The sequence below is a fragment of the Ambystoma mexicanum genome, chromosome 3p (genome assembly GCF_040938575.1).
Source record: "Ambystoma mexicanum isolate Mex_15411 chromosome 3p, UKY_AmexF1_1, whole genome shotgun sequence".
Lineage (NCBI taxonomy): Eukaryota > Metazoa > Chordata > Amphibia > Caudata > Ambystomatidae > Ambystoma > Ambystoma mexicanum.
In genome coordinates this window covers 6849133-6862734 of record NC_090925.1, presented here as the reverse complement: position 1 = coordinate 6862734, position 13602 = coordinate 6849133, and the positions used below count along the sequence as shown (strand labels likewise).

At 53.4% G+C, this 13602-nt stretch overlaps 1 long non-coding RNA gene across 1 annotated transcript; it reads left to right on the top strand.

The window, feature by feature from the left end:
• The first annotated feature begins 9996 nt into the window (after positions 1-9996).
• On the top strand, positions 9997-10568 carry LOC138579450 (uncharacterized). Its single transcript, XR_011304009.1, has 3 exons — positions 9997-10076; positions 10157-10215; positions 10410-10568. It is a non-coding gene; the product is annotated as an uncharacterized lncRNA (long non-coding RNA).
• Positions 10569-13602: the final 3034 nt, after the last annotated feature.

The following is a 13602-nucleotide window of genomic DNA, read 5'->3' as shown; positions in this document are numbered from 1 at the left end:
AGCTGCCACCCGCACACTGCTCTGCTGATGCGACTCACCCCTTCTCAGCAGCACCTCCTGCTATTCCGTGACCGCAGCTGGCACCTGCACACTGCTCTGTCAATGCACCTCACCCCTTCTCAGCAGCACCTCCTGCTATTCCGTGACTGCAGTGGCACCCGCACACTGCTCTGTCAATACACCTCATCCCTTCCCAGAAGCACCTCCTGCTATTCCGTGACCGGAGCTGACACGCACAAACTGCTCTGTTGATGCACCTCATGGTTTCCCAGCAGCACCTCCTATTCTGTGACTGGAGTAGGCACCCACAAACTGCTCTGTTGATGCACCTCATGGCTTCCCAGCAGCACCTCCTATTCTGTGACTGGAGCTGGCACCCACACACTGCTCTGTCGATGCACCTCATCCCTTCCCAGCAGCACCTCCTATTCCGTGACCAGAGCTGGCACCCCCGCACACTGCTCTGTCGATGCACCTCACCCCTTCCCAGCAGCACCATCTGCTATTCCATGACCGGAGCTGGTAACCGCACACTGCTCTGTCAATGCACCTCATCGCTTCCCAGCAGCACCTCCTGCTATTCCATGACCGGAGCTGGTAACCACACACTGCTCTGTCGATGCACCTCATCGCTTCCCAGCAGCACCTCCTGCTATCCCGTGACCGGAGCTGGCACCCGCACACTGCTCTGTTGATGCACCTCATCCCTTCTCAGCAGCATCTCCTATTCTGTGACCAGAGCTGGCACCTGCACACTGCTCTGTCAATGCACCTCATCCCTTCACAGCAGCACCTCCTGCTGTTCCTGACCGCACCTGGCACCCGCACACTGCTCTGTCGATGCACCTCACCCTTTCCCAGCAGCATCTCCTGCTATTCCATGACCGCAGCTGGCACCTGCACACTGCTCAGTCGATGAACCTCATCCCTTCCCAGCTGCACCGCCAGCTATTCCGTAGCCGGAGCTGGCACCCGCACACTGCTCTGTCAATGCACCTCATCCCTTCCTAGCAGCACATCCTGCTATTCCGTGACCACAGCTGGCACCCGCACACTGCTCTGTCAATGCACCTCATCCCTTCCCAGCAGCACCGCCAGCTATTCCGTGACCACAGCTGGCATCCACACACTGTCTGTCAATGCACCTCATCCCATCCCAGCAGCACCTCCTCCTATTCCGTGACCGGAGCTGGCACCCACACACTGCTCTGTCAATGCACCTCATCCCTTCCCAGCAGCACCGCCAGCTATTCTGTGACCACAGCTGGCACCCACACACTGCTCTGTCAATGCACCTCATCCCTTCCCAGCAGCACCGCCAGCTATTCCGTGACCACAGCTGGCACCCGCACACTGCTCTGTCAATGCACCTCATCCCATCCCAGCAGCACCTCATGCTATTCCGTGGCCGGAGCTGCCACCCGCACACTGCTCTGTCAATGCACCTCATCCCTTCCCAGCAGCACCTCCTATTCTGTGACTGGAGCTGGCACCCGCACACTGTTCTGTTGATGCACCTCATGGCTCCCCAGCAGCACCTCCTCTTTTGTGACTGGAGCTGGCACCCGCACACTGCTCTGTCGATGCACCTCATCGCTTCCCAGCAGCACCTCCTGCTATTCCGTGACCGGAGCTGGCACCAGCACACTGCTCTGTCGATGCACCTCATCCCTTACCAGCAGCACTGCGGGCTATTCCATGGCCGGAGCCGGCACCTGCACACTGCTCTGTCGATGAACCTCATCCCTTCCCATCAGCACCTCCTCCTATCCCGTGACAGGAGCTGGCACCCGCACACTGCTTTGTCGATGCAGCTCACCCCTTCTCAGCAGCACCTCCTGCTATTCCGTGACTGCAGCTGGCACCCGCACACTGCTCTGTCGATGAACCTCATCCCTTGCCATCAGCACCTCCTGCTATCCTGTGACAGGAGCTGGCACCCGCACACTGCTCTGTCGATGCAGCTCACCCCTTCTCAGCAGCACCTCCTGCTATTCCGTGACTGCAGCTGGCACCCGCACGCTGCTCTATAGATGCACCTCATCCCTTCCCAGAAGCACCTCCTGCTATTCCGTGACCGGAGCTGACACGCACACACTGCTCTGTTGATGCACCTCATGGCTTCCCAGCAGCACCTCCTATTCTGTGACTGGAGCTGGCACCCACACACTGCTCTGTCGATGCACCTCATCCCTTCCCAGCAGCACCTCCTGCTATTCCGTGAACAGAGCTGGCACCACCGCACACTGCTCTGTCGATGCACCTCATCGCTTCCCAGCAGCACCTCCTGCTATTCCGTGACCGGTGCTGGCACCAGCACACTGCTCTGTCGATGCACCTCATCCCTTACCAGCAGCACTGCGGGCTATTCCATGGCCGGAGCCGGCACCCGCACACTGCTCTGTCGATGAACCTCATCCCTTCCCATCAGCACCTCCTGCTATCCCGTGACAGGAGCTGGCACCCGCACACTGCTTTGTCGATGCACCTCATCCCTTCTCAGCAGCACCTCCTATTCCATGACCGGAGCTGGTACCCGCACACTGCTCTGTCAATGCACCTCATCCCTTCCCATCAGCACATCCTGGTATTCCGTGACCACAGCTGGCACCCACACACTGCTCTGTCGATGCACCTCATCCCTTCTCAGCAGCACCTCCTGCTGTTTGTGACCGCACCTGGCACCCGCACACTGCTCTGTCGATGCACCTCACCCTTTCCCAGCAGCACCTCCTGCTATTCCATGACCACAGCTGGCACCCGCACACGGCTCAGTCGATGAACCTCATCCCTTCCCAGCTGCACTGCCTGCTATTCCGGGGCCGGAGCTGTCACCCGCACACTGCTCTGTCGATGCACCTCACCCCTTCCCTTCAGCACCTCCTGCTATTCCGTGGCCGTAGCTGGCACCCGCACACGGCTCAGTCGATGAACCTCATCCCATCCCAGCAGCATCTCCTGCTATTCCGTGGCTGGAGCTGCCACCCGCACACTGCTCTGCTGATGCGACTCACCCCTTCTCAGCAGCACCTCCTGCTATTCCGTGACCGCAGCTGGCACCTGCACACTGCTCTGTCAATGCACCTCACCCCTTCTCAGCAGCACCTCCTGCTATTCCGTGACTGCAGTGGCACCCGCACACTGCTCTGTCAATACACCTCATCCCTTCCCAGAAGCACCTCCTGCTATTCCGTGACCGGAGCTGACACGCACAAACTGCTCTGTTGATGCACCTCATGGTTTCCCAGCAGCACCTCCTATTCTGTGACTGGAGTAGGCACCCACAAACTGCTCTGTTGATGCACCTCATGGCTTCCCAGCAGCACCTCCTATTCTGTGACTGGAGCTGGCACCCACACACTGCTCTGTCGATGCACCTCATCCCTTCCCAGCAGCACCTCCTATTCCGTGACCAGAGCTGGCACCCCCGCACACTGCTCTGTCGATGCACCTCACCCCTTCCCAGCAGCACCATCTGCTATTCCATGACCGGAGCTGGTAACCGCACACTGCTCTGTCAATGCACCTCATCGCTTCCCAGCAGCACCTCCTGCTATTCCATGACCGGAGCTGGTAACCACACACTGCTCTGTCGATGCACCTCATCGCTTCCCAGCAGCACCTCCTGCTATCCCGTGACCGGAGCTGGCACCCGCACACTGCTCTGTTGATGCACCTCATCCCTTCTCAGCAGCATCTCCTATTCTGTGACCAGAGCTGGCACCTGCACACTGCTCTGTCAATGCACCTCATCCCTTCACAGCAGCACCTCCTGCTGTTCCTGACCGCACCTGGCACCCGCACACTGCTCTGTCGATGCACCTCACCCTTTCCCAGCAGCATCTCCTGCTATTCCATGACCGCAGCTGGCACCTGCACACTGCTCAGTCGATGAACCTCATCCCTTCCCAGCTGCACCGCCAGCTATTCCGTAGCCGGAGCTGGCACCCGCACACTGCTCTGTCAATGCACCTCATCCCTTCCTAGCAGCACATCCTGCTATTCCGTGACCACAGCTGGCACCCGCACACTGCTCTGTCAATGCACCTCATCCCTTCCCAGCAGCACCGCCAGCTATTCCGTGACCACAGCTGGCATCCACACACTGTCTGTCAATGCACCTCATCCCATCCCAGCAGCACCTCCTCCTATTCCGTGACCGGAGCTGGCACCCACACACTGCTCTGTCAATGCACCTCATCCCTTCCCAGCAGCACCGCCAGCTATTCTGTGACCACAGCTGGCACCCACACACTGCTCTGTCAATGCACCTCATCCCTTCCCAGCAGCACCGCCAGCTATTCCGTGACCACAGCTGGCACCCGCACACTGCTCTGTCAATGCACCTCATCCCATCCCAGCAGCACCTCATGCTATTCCGTGGCCGGAGCTGCCACCCGCACACTGCTCTGTCAATGCACCTCATCCCTTCCCAGCAGCACCTCCTATTCTGTGACTGGAGCTGGCACCCGCACACTGTTCTGTTGATGCACCTCATGGCTCCCCAGCAGCACCTCCTCTTTTGTGACTGGAGCTGGCACCCGCACACTGCTCTGTCAATGCACCTCATCACTTCCCAGCAGCACCTCCTGCTATTCCGTGACCAGAGCTGGCACCCGCACACTGCTCTGCTGATGCACCTCACCCCTTTTCAGCAGCACCTCCTGCTATTCCGTGACTGGAGCTGACACCCACACACTGCTCTGTCGATGCACCTCATGGCTTCCCAGCAGCACCTCCTATTCTGTGACTGGAGCTGGCACCCGCACACTGCTCTGTCGATGCACCTCATCCCTTCCCAGCAGCACCTCCTGCTATTCCGTGACCGCACCTGGCACCCGCACACTGCTCTGTCAATGCACCTCACCCTTTCCCAGCAGCACCTCCTGCTATTCCATGACCGCAGCTGGCACCCGCACACTGCTCAGTCGATGAACCTCATCCCTTCCCAGCTGCACCACCTGCTATTCCGTGACCGGAGCTGGCACCCGCACACTGCTCTGTCGATGCATCTCATCCCTTCACAGCAGCACCTCCTGCTGTTCGTGACCGCACCTGGCACCTGCACACTGCTCTGTCGATGCACCTCACCCTTTCCCAGCAGCACCTCCTGCTATTCCATGACCGCAGCTGGCACCCGCACACTGCTCAGTCGATGAACCTCATCCCTTCCCAGCTGCACCGCCAGCTATTCCGTGGCCGGAGCTGGCACCCGCACACTGCTCTGTCAATGCACCTCATCCTATCCCAGCAGCACCTCCTGCTATTCCGTGGCCGGAGCCGGCACCCGCACACTGCTCTGCCGATGCACCTCACCCCTTTTCAGCAGCACCTCCTGCTATTCTGTGACTGGAGCTGACACCCGCACACTGCTCTGCCGATGCACCTCACCCCTTTTCAGCAGCACCTCCTGCTATTCCGTGACCGGAGCTGGCACCCGCACACTGCTCTGTCGATGCACCTTATGGCTTCCCAGCAGCACCTCCTATTCTGTGACTGGAGCTGGCACCCACACACTACTCTGTCGATGCACCTCATGGCTTCCCATCAGCACCTCCTATTCCGTGACTGGAGCTGACACCCACACACTGCTCTGTCGATGCACCTCATGGCTTCCCAGCAGCACCTCCTATTCCGTGACTGGAGCTGACACCCGCACACTGCTCTGTCAATGCACCTCATCCCTTCTCAGGAGCACCTCCTGCTGTTTGTGACCGCACCTGGCACCTGCACACTGCTCTGTCGATGCACCGCACCCTTTCCCAGCAGCACCTCCTGTTATTCCATAACCGCAGCTGGCACCCGCACACTGCTCAGTCGATGAACCTCATCCCTTCCCAGCTGCACCGCCAGCTATTCCGTGGCCGGAGCCGGCACCTGCACACTGCTCTGCCGATGCACCTCACCCCTTTTCAGCAGCACCTCCTGCTATTCCGTGACTGGAGCTGACACCCGCACACTGCTCTGCCGATGCACCTCACCCCTTTTCAGCAGCACCTCCTGCTATTCCGTGACTGGAGCTGACACCCACACACTGCTCTGTCGATGCACCTCATGGCTTCCCAGCAGCACCTCCTATTCTGTGACTGGAGTTGGCACCCGCACACTACTCTGTCGATGCACCTCATCCCTTCCCAGCAGCACCTCCTATTCCGTGACCGGAGCTGGCACCCGCACACTGCTCTGTCAATGCACCTCATCCCTTCCCAGCAGCACATCCTGGTATTCCGTGACTGGAGCTGGCACCCGCACACTGCTCTGTCAATGCACCTCATCCCTTCCCAGCAGCACATCCTGGTATTCCGTGACCGGAGCTGGCACCCGCACACTGCTCTGTCAATGCACCTCATCCCTTCCCAGCAGCACCTCCTATTCCGTTACCAGAGATGGCACCTGCACACTGCTCTGTCGATGCACCTCATCCCTTCCAGGAGCACCTCCTGCTATCCCGTGACAGGAGCTGCCACCCGCACACTGCTCTGCTGATGCACCTCACCCCTTCTCAGCAGCACCTCCTGCTATTCCGTGACCGCAGCTGGCACCCGCACACTGCTCTGCTGATGCACCTCATCCCTGCCCAGCAGCACCTCCTGCTATTCTGTGACCGCAGCTGGCACCCGCACACTGCTCTGCTGATGCACCTCATCCCTGCCCAGCAGCACCTCCTGCTATTCTGTGACCGCAGCTGGAGCCCGCACACTGCTCTGCCGATGCACCTCATCCCTTCCCAGCAGCACCTCCTGCTATTCTGTGACCGCAGCTGGAGCCCGCACACTGCTCTGCCGATGCACCTCATCCCTTCCCAGCAGCACCTCCTGCTATTCCGTGACTGCAGCTGGTGCCCGCACACTGCTCTGCCGATGCACCTCATCCCTACCCAGCAGCACCTCCTGCTATTCCGTGACCGCAGCTGGTGCCCACACACTGCTCTGCCGATGCCCCTCAATCTTTCCCTGCTGAATCCCCCGCTCCCAGAGCCCACACACGCTCGGCTGTTTGTGCCCTCGGCACGAGATCTGCAACCTGCGGGGCAGCTCAATGTATGAGGGCTTGTTCTGCTGTCCATGCTAGACTCATTAAAGGTTCATTTCAGGCACACTTCAGGGGTGAGTCACTGATTTAGTCTGTTCTTAAACACCTCAACTCAGCCTTTCATCCTTCTAAGGTCGATAAATGAGTACCAACACAGGTTGGGTGATATTGTATGTATATGTGTTCTATATATAACGCGCTTAAGCGTAAGTGCCATATAATAACACATCATTATCGTTTGGCCGTGGACGTCTGCTTGCATTCACAGTAATTTGGTAATATGAGCCTATACACACTGGTATTATCGATACATATGGTGATCCATTCTTATACGAAATGTACATCACATTACCATGATATCGTAACCATATTTTCGTAGTATACTTAGGAAAAATGCTATGGGGTGCCACTTCCTGTTCAATCAAGGGGTGAAAGGCTGTGTTCCATCGCTTCTTTGATATCACTTCGGGGTGGGGTCAAATGAAATTGTTGATGGACTGCATAACCACTACCACGAATTTGACCTATTTATAACACCAACTTTGAAGTAGTATTCACTACAAAATAGGTGTCTCCAAGCTCAGTGGATTGTCCACTGAGCAATTTCGGCCTATCACTTCCTGTGATGTCATCAGAGGTCAAGGGTCGTGTGATGTCACTTCCGCTATCTTTGGCATTTTGGAGAAATGACGTCCCTGTCTTCATATAATATAAAATAAAAGCAGGGATGGCATAAACATATCTGAGGTCTTAACTCTCCCTCTGTGTGAATGTGTTGCTGCGTTCATAGTATTGTGTGCTTAGGTTCTGTGCCGATGTTGCCTGTGCGATGGTTATCTTGTGGTGTGTGGTATGAAGATGTTAGCAAAGGTATATGCTGTGGTGGGGTCCTCATTTGGGAATTGTGGGCATACATTTTGATGTCTTTTCTTGTAAGGTGTGACTGAAGGTTATACTTTGAGGCCATTTAATATGAGGTGTGGGTGTGGGCGTGTCACACAAGGTGGACATTGTTTGTATTCACGTGCTTGCTTTGCTTTAGTTTTAGAATGTATTGTATGTTTTATGTGTGTGCTGTTTTGCTGTCGGGGTACACTGTAACGACACACCCTCGTGCACTTGCACGGTCTGAATGCTCACAAGGCCCAGTAGGACCGCCTATGTCTTTCTTCATCAGTGTCATTAGACTTTCTTTGCCATGTTCCCTCCCTGTTGCCCTGTGGGCGCTTTCAAACACAATTTCTTGATGTATAAGCGCCTTACGCATGCACAATAAATAAATAAATAAATACGTGCTGAGATTCATTTTGTCCTTGTGAATTGTGAGGATATGTTTTATGAGGTTTCAGTGTATGCCTTCATGTTGGATTTGCTGCTTAGTAGGGAGTTCAGCCTGAACCTTGGCATTTTAATGTTCAAGCACTTGGATTGTTTCTGCTTCTCTGTTTCATGCCACTTGAATACTTGGCTTTCCCAGGGAAACTGCATGCAGACTCGCCACCTGAGGCTAGTGCCGAGACGCCGCTTGCGCTGATCGGACGCTTTATAAATTGGAACGGAAATAGGTGCTGTGGGAGCTTGCTTGATTCTTCTACTGAAGCAGCCTTGGACAGTCGCCACCTGGTGGACAACACAGGCAGAGCAGAGAAGGGAGTGAAGTGTCTGCAACAGCTCATATGGGTGAGATCAGTCTTGGGCACGGCTTTAAGAACTGGGAGGATAGCTCAGGGGCAACGTGTTCGCCTTGGAAGCAGAACGACACGGAGCAACACAGGTTCGATCCCCGAGTCCGCTCTTAGAAACCTATGGGTATTTAAGCGCGCAACTAAGACAAAAAAACAATTCATCGATGCCTGCAGGCTGTGTGAGCGCTTTAGAAAAACAAAAAATGCTAAATGTGGCTCTCCAGAGACACCCGCCCTCAGAGAGGGAGTGGGATGGAGAAGCATTAGCTCAGTGGCTTGAACCCCATTTGGTAACACACTGCGGCCTGTTTGCACTAAATAAAGGATTCTAGGAGAAAGGGGAGCCTCTCCTCCTTGATGCGACCACCCTCTTCAGGGGGATTAAGGGGATCTCATAGAGTCCCCACCCCAGTCTTTCTGTGGGTGATCCCTGGGTCAGCCAGAGGGAAACCTGCTTCATGAGGGGTGAGAGAAACCCCCCAAATATTCTTTTCGTGTGCAACGTGAGTGGGTGTGTTTTCCTTTTTCTTGACTCACAGCCACGAGTCCATGCCCAGAGAAGAAACAGCCCATTCCAAGTCTGCAATCTCTGGCACGTGTGTGTTGTAAGGCACGATGACGGGTTACAAGAATGAGAGGTGATGGTGGGCACTACTTTGTAGCTTATGTTAATTCACTAGTCTTTTATCTTGATTAGTAAAGCTTTGTCCTGGGGCTACCAGTTGTAAAGAGGTCCTGTGGCATAAGGACCGAATATCAACAAGCAAAAGAATAGAGTTAGTCTACTCTATTAAAACTGGTGCTCTCAGCTGGCCCTGAGCAGGGCTGCACTATGGAATGCTCCAATTCTTAAACGAAATTATTGTAATAAATCTTCACAACAAAATTATAATTTGCCTAAAGGAAACATATTTTTCGCGGCGTAGTGTATGGTAATTTGAACAAGTGAATTAACACATCCTAACGCCGTTCATTACACGCCCATTAGGATGATTAAGTAAATTTCACACATTCTCAAGCCGTTCCGTAGCGACGTCCACCTTAGTGTCTAATATTTTTTTGTTTCAGACAGAACACTCAACAGTACCTTCCAATTGCTCTTGATCCAATGAAGCCTAGTGAAACCGATGAACCGCCGCTTACGAGCGTGGCTCAAATTCTTTTAGTTTCACTTTTGACTGTTGATCTGCTGCCATGGTGACAGTCCCGCCTTCCGTGAACTCACGGAGGTGGGACCCAAGGCGTACGTGCTGCAGTGCGACGCCTCAAGGTCACCATGGCAACATTTAAATACACTTGCAGGCATTCGCGCTCGTCCAAATGCGTCTGCCATTAACACAGCGTTCTTTGCTGAGTAAGGTAAGAACTCTCCTCACCATTCCTCGCATACTTGCTAAACAATTGCCAGCTATTGATCAGTATTTTCGTGGCATTAACAGGAGCACAAATTGCAGCTAGTCGCTCCCAACGCCAGTTGAAGAGGAATAAGAAACAGAAGGTATAATCCATTTCCCTGATTGATTTTTCATACCGCTGAATATATGAATGCATAGTCACTGACACAAAGTCTTCTCTCTCTTTTTTTACTTTTATATCAACATGTTGGGACACATTGATGCACACTGAACCGGTATGTGTTTGCATGTATATTCTAAATCTATATGTGGTTATTTACTTTATGCTATCAATTAGTTAAAAAGCAAAAATGTTGGGCATTTGAGAATGAATGTATCATGTACTGCCCTGATGAAGGTTTTTCAACCGAAATGCATTGGCAACTGTACATGAAATCCTAGCCAATTTTAGCCTGGCCTCATTGAATATGAAATAACAATATTCGATAAAGGAAATATAAAGGGATGTGAATAAACATTTCCTTTAAGCAAATTATAATTTTGTTGTGAAGATTTATTGTAATAATTTTGATGTACGTTCATGAATTGGAGAGCACCAGTTTTTATAGAGTAGACTAATTCTATTTTTTTGCTTGACGATGATGGGTTACATCATCATGCCAAGTGAATAAAGATGGCAGGGCAGTGCACAAGTGGGAACCAGAGAGTGAACAACCTGCATCAGTGTCTCTGTTTCCGTGTGCCCAGGATCCTTTAGCACAGGCGGGTACCGTTTCATCTGCATGAGCAGGTTGAGCAGGAACTTCAAAATCTCGTCCAACTGGAAAACATTGAACCCCTGGATGGGCCCACCCCGTGGGTCTCTCCGATTGTTATTGCCCGCAAACCTAAGTAGCCTGAGTCAGTCCGCATATGCGTGGATATGCGCCTCCCTAATGCAATAAAAAGAGAGCACCATTTCACACCTACCATCAATGACATTGTGGCTGCAGTGCAGGATGCTACGTTTTTCTCAAAATTGGATCTGAGGGCTGGGTACCATCAGCTGGTTCTGCATCAAGATTCAAGATATGTAACAACTTATACAACTCATAAGGGACTCTATTGATCCAGTTTCAGAACTTCTTCAGCTGAGTGTACTTTAATTATTTTTTTTATCCCAGCTTGCACACAGAAATCATTTGGGACGCTAGCCCATTTGGCCTGGGGGCGGTTCTCCCGTAGTACAATCGGAATGGGGGAAGTCCAGCTGATGGCAAATGCCAGCAGGGCTTTGTCCATGACGCAGCAGTGGTACTTCCAGATAGAACAGGAGGCATTGGCCATGTTGTGGGGCTGTCTTCACTATCATCTGTATATATATATTCGGTAAACCTGTGATGGTAGTCACTGACCACAAATGCCCTTCTTCCCATTATGACTGAGGTATCGGCAAAACCTTGGGCCCGGATTGAGAAATGGCTCCTTGCTGTGCAGGAGAATTATGTGGTTTTGGTGTATCGGGCAGACCCGGGGAACGCTGCTGACTATTTGTTTAAACACCCGGTGGGGAGCTCAAAGGACAGAAAAGGGGAGAAAGCTGAAATGGAGGACTTTGTGAGGCTGTCACTGCAGGGGTCTTTCGGAATTCGATGGAGGTGGCAGAGTTGAGGGATGAGTCTGAGAAATATGAGTGCATCAGCCTCTTGCGAGATGCCATGAAGAGGGGTGAGTGGAAAAGTGTCCTGGTGAACCTGGAAAGAAGAACGTAAGAGGCTAGGACGATGTTAGAATAATTGTGGCGTGTAAAACACAAGCTCACGTTCTCTGATGAGGGTCTCCTACTGGGAGGATCATGTATTATGGTGCCTGCATCCGGGGTGCAGAAGGACAGCGAATTAGCTCACCAATTGCACATGAAGGGGTGGCCAATGCAAAGGCTTGTTTACACCTCGAAGTTTGGTTTCTGGCACTCAAAGAGAAGGTCGAGGAGTTTGTAAACGTGTGTGCATGGTGCCAGGGAGCTACCCCGAAGCACAAGGAGCCACGAATTGAGTGCATGGCCTGGAACGAAATGGCGTGCACATGGATTTTAGCTCCAATCATTGAGACTCTCATTTCATGGTCATGGTAGACCAGTCGTGGAGTTTGTTCCCTTCACGGCCCTTTATGTTCTAATACCAGCCATGGAGAAAGTCTTCACCACACATGGCTTCCCTAAAATGGTGTGTTCAGACAATAGACCTCCTTTCCAGAGTGCAAGGTTTTTGGAGTTCCTGCAGGGGTGGAGGGTGCGACACCAAAAGATCACCCTGGTGTGGCCTTGTGCAAACGGGGGGCAGAATGTTTCATGCACACCCTGAACAAGGTCTTGCGGATCGTACATGTCCAGGGGATGTGCGAGCGAAGGGCGCTGTTTCAATTCATGTTGAAGTAACTCATGACCCCCTCACCTACTGGGGTGGCTCCGGCTGTCCCCAGGATTCATCCCCGTTTATGAGGAGAGGGTGCTGGGGGTGATTGATGATGATGAGGTGCAAGAAGAGAGAGAAAGGTCCCATGGAACAAGAGAACAGTCGCAGGGGCCTCCAGGACTACCCGGTTGCTGTGGGAGATGAGGTGCTGGTACGTTCAAGGTACACCACCGGGAAGGTGTTGTTTACCTACGAGCTAAGGCAACTCCAGTTGGTTGACGTCAAGGGGTCAATGGTGATGGCATCAGATTAACAGGGGATTATCACCCAAAATTCCATTTTCTTTAAGCTGCTCGCAGGCTCTCCTGCTGTTGGGGAAGTGAGGGTCCAGAGGAGAGTGGATGGGGGAAGTCCAGCTTTTGTTTGTTATGAAAAAGGATGCGTGTGGTGTGTTGTTCTTTAAGGCGCAATGACGAGTTACGTCATCACTCCAAGTGAATATACACATCCCGCGTCACCATGCCTGGCAGTGCATCAGCGGGGACTGGAGAGTGAGCAACCTGCGTCTGTGTCCCTGTTAAATGGGTGGGGAGGGAATCCGTGCACCCATGCCCATATGTCTCATTGGGACACCACAGCAGGAACTGAAGCCAAGCAGGCAGCACGCTGCAGTGAACACTTCTGCTCACCACAGCCCCTAGCGATATTGGCGAGAGGCTGTCCCACAGATTCAGAGAAGCTGGAGCAGCAGGTCCACTGGCCTCCCTATTCTAACATGGCACACATGTTTCATGTAACCTGGCCTGGTGGGCTGATCCATATCAAGAAAAAGTGGACAGCACCCACACACAAACACTGGCCACACCTATGGGGAGGAGGTGGAACCACAGAACAGAGGTCTGTCAGGTAGGAAAAGATAAAGAGCAAACAGACCCACACGTCAGATCCTTAAATGAACCAATAACTTGACAGAAGCTGTATACAAAGAGGCATGATGTGGTGGGAGAGAGGGTGGGGGGGACAAGGAAGAGGCGTGGCCTCCTGAAGTGGTGGGAGAGAGGGTGGTGGTGGTCAAGGAAGAGGTGTGGCCTCCTGAAGTGGTGGGAGAGAGGTTGGGGGGACAAGGAAGAGGCGTGG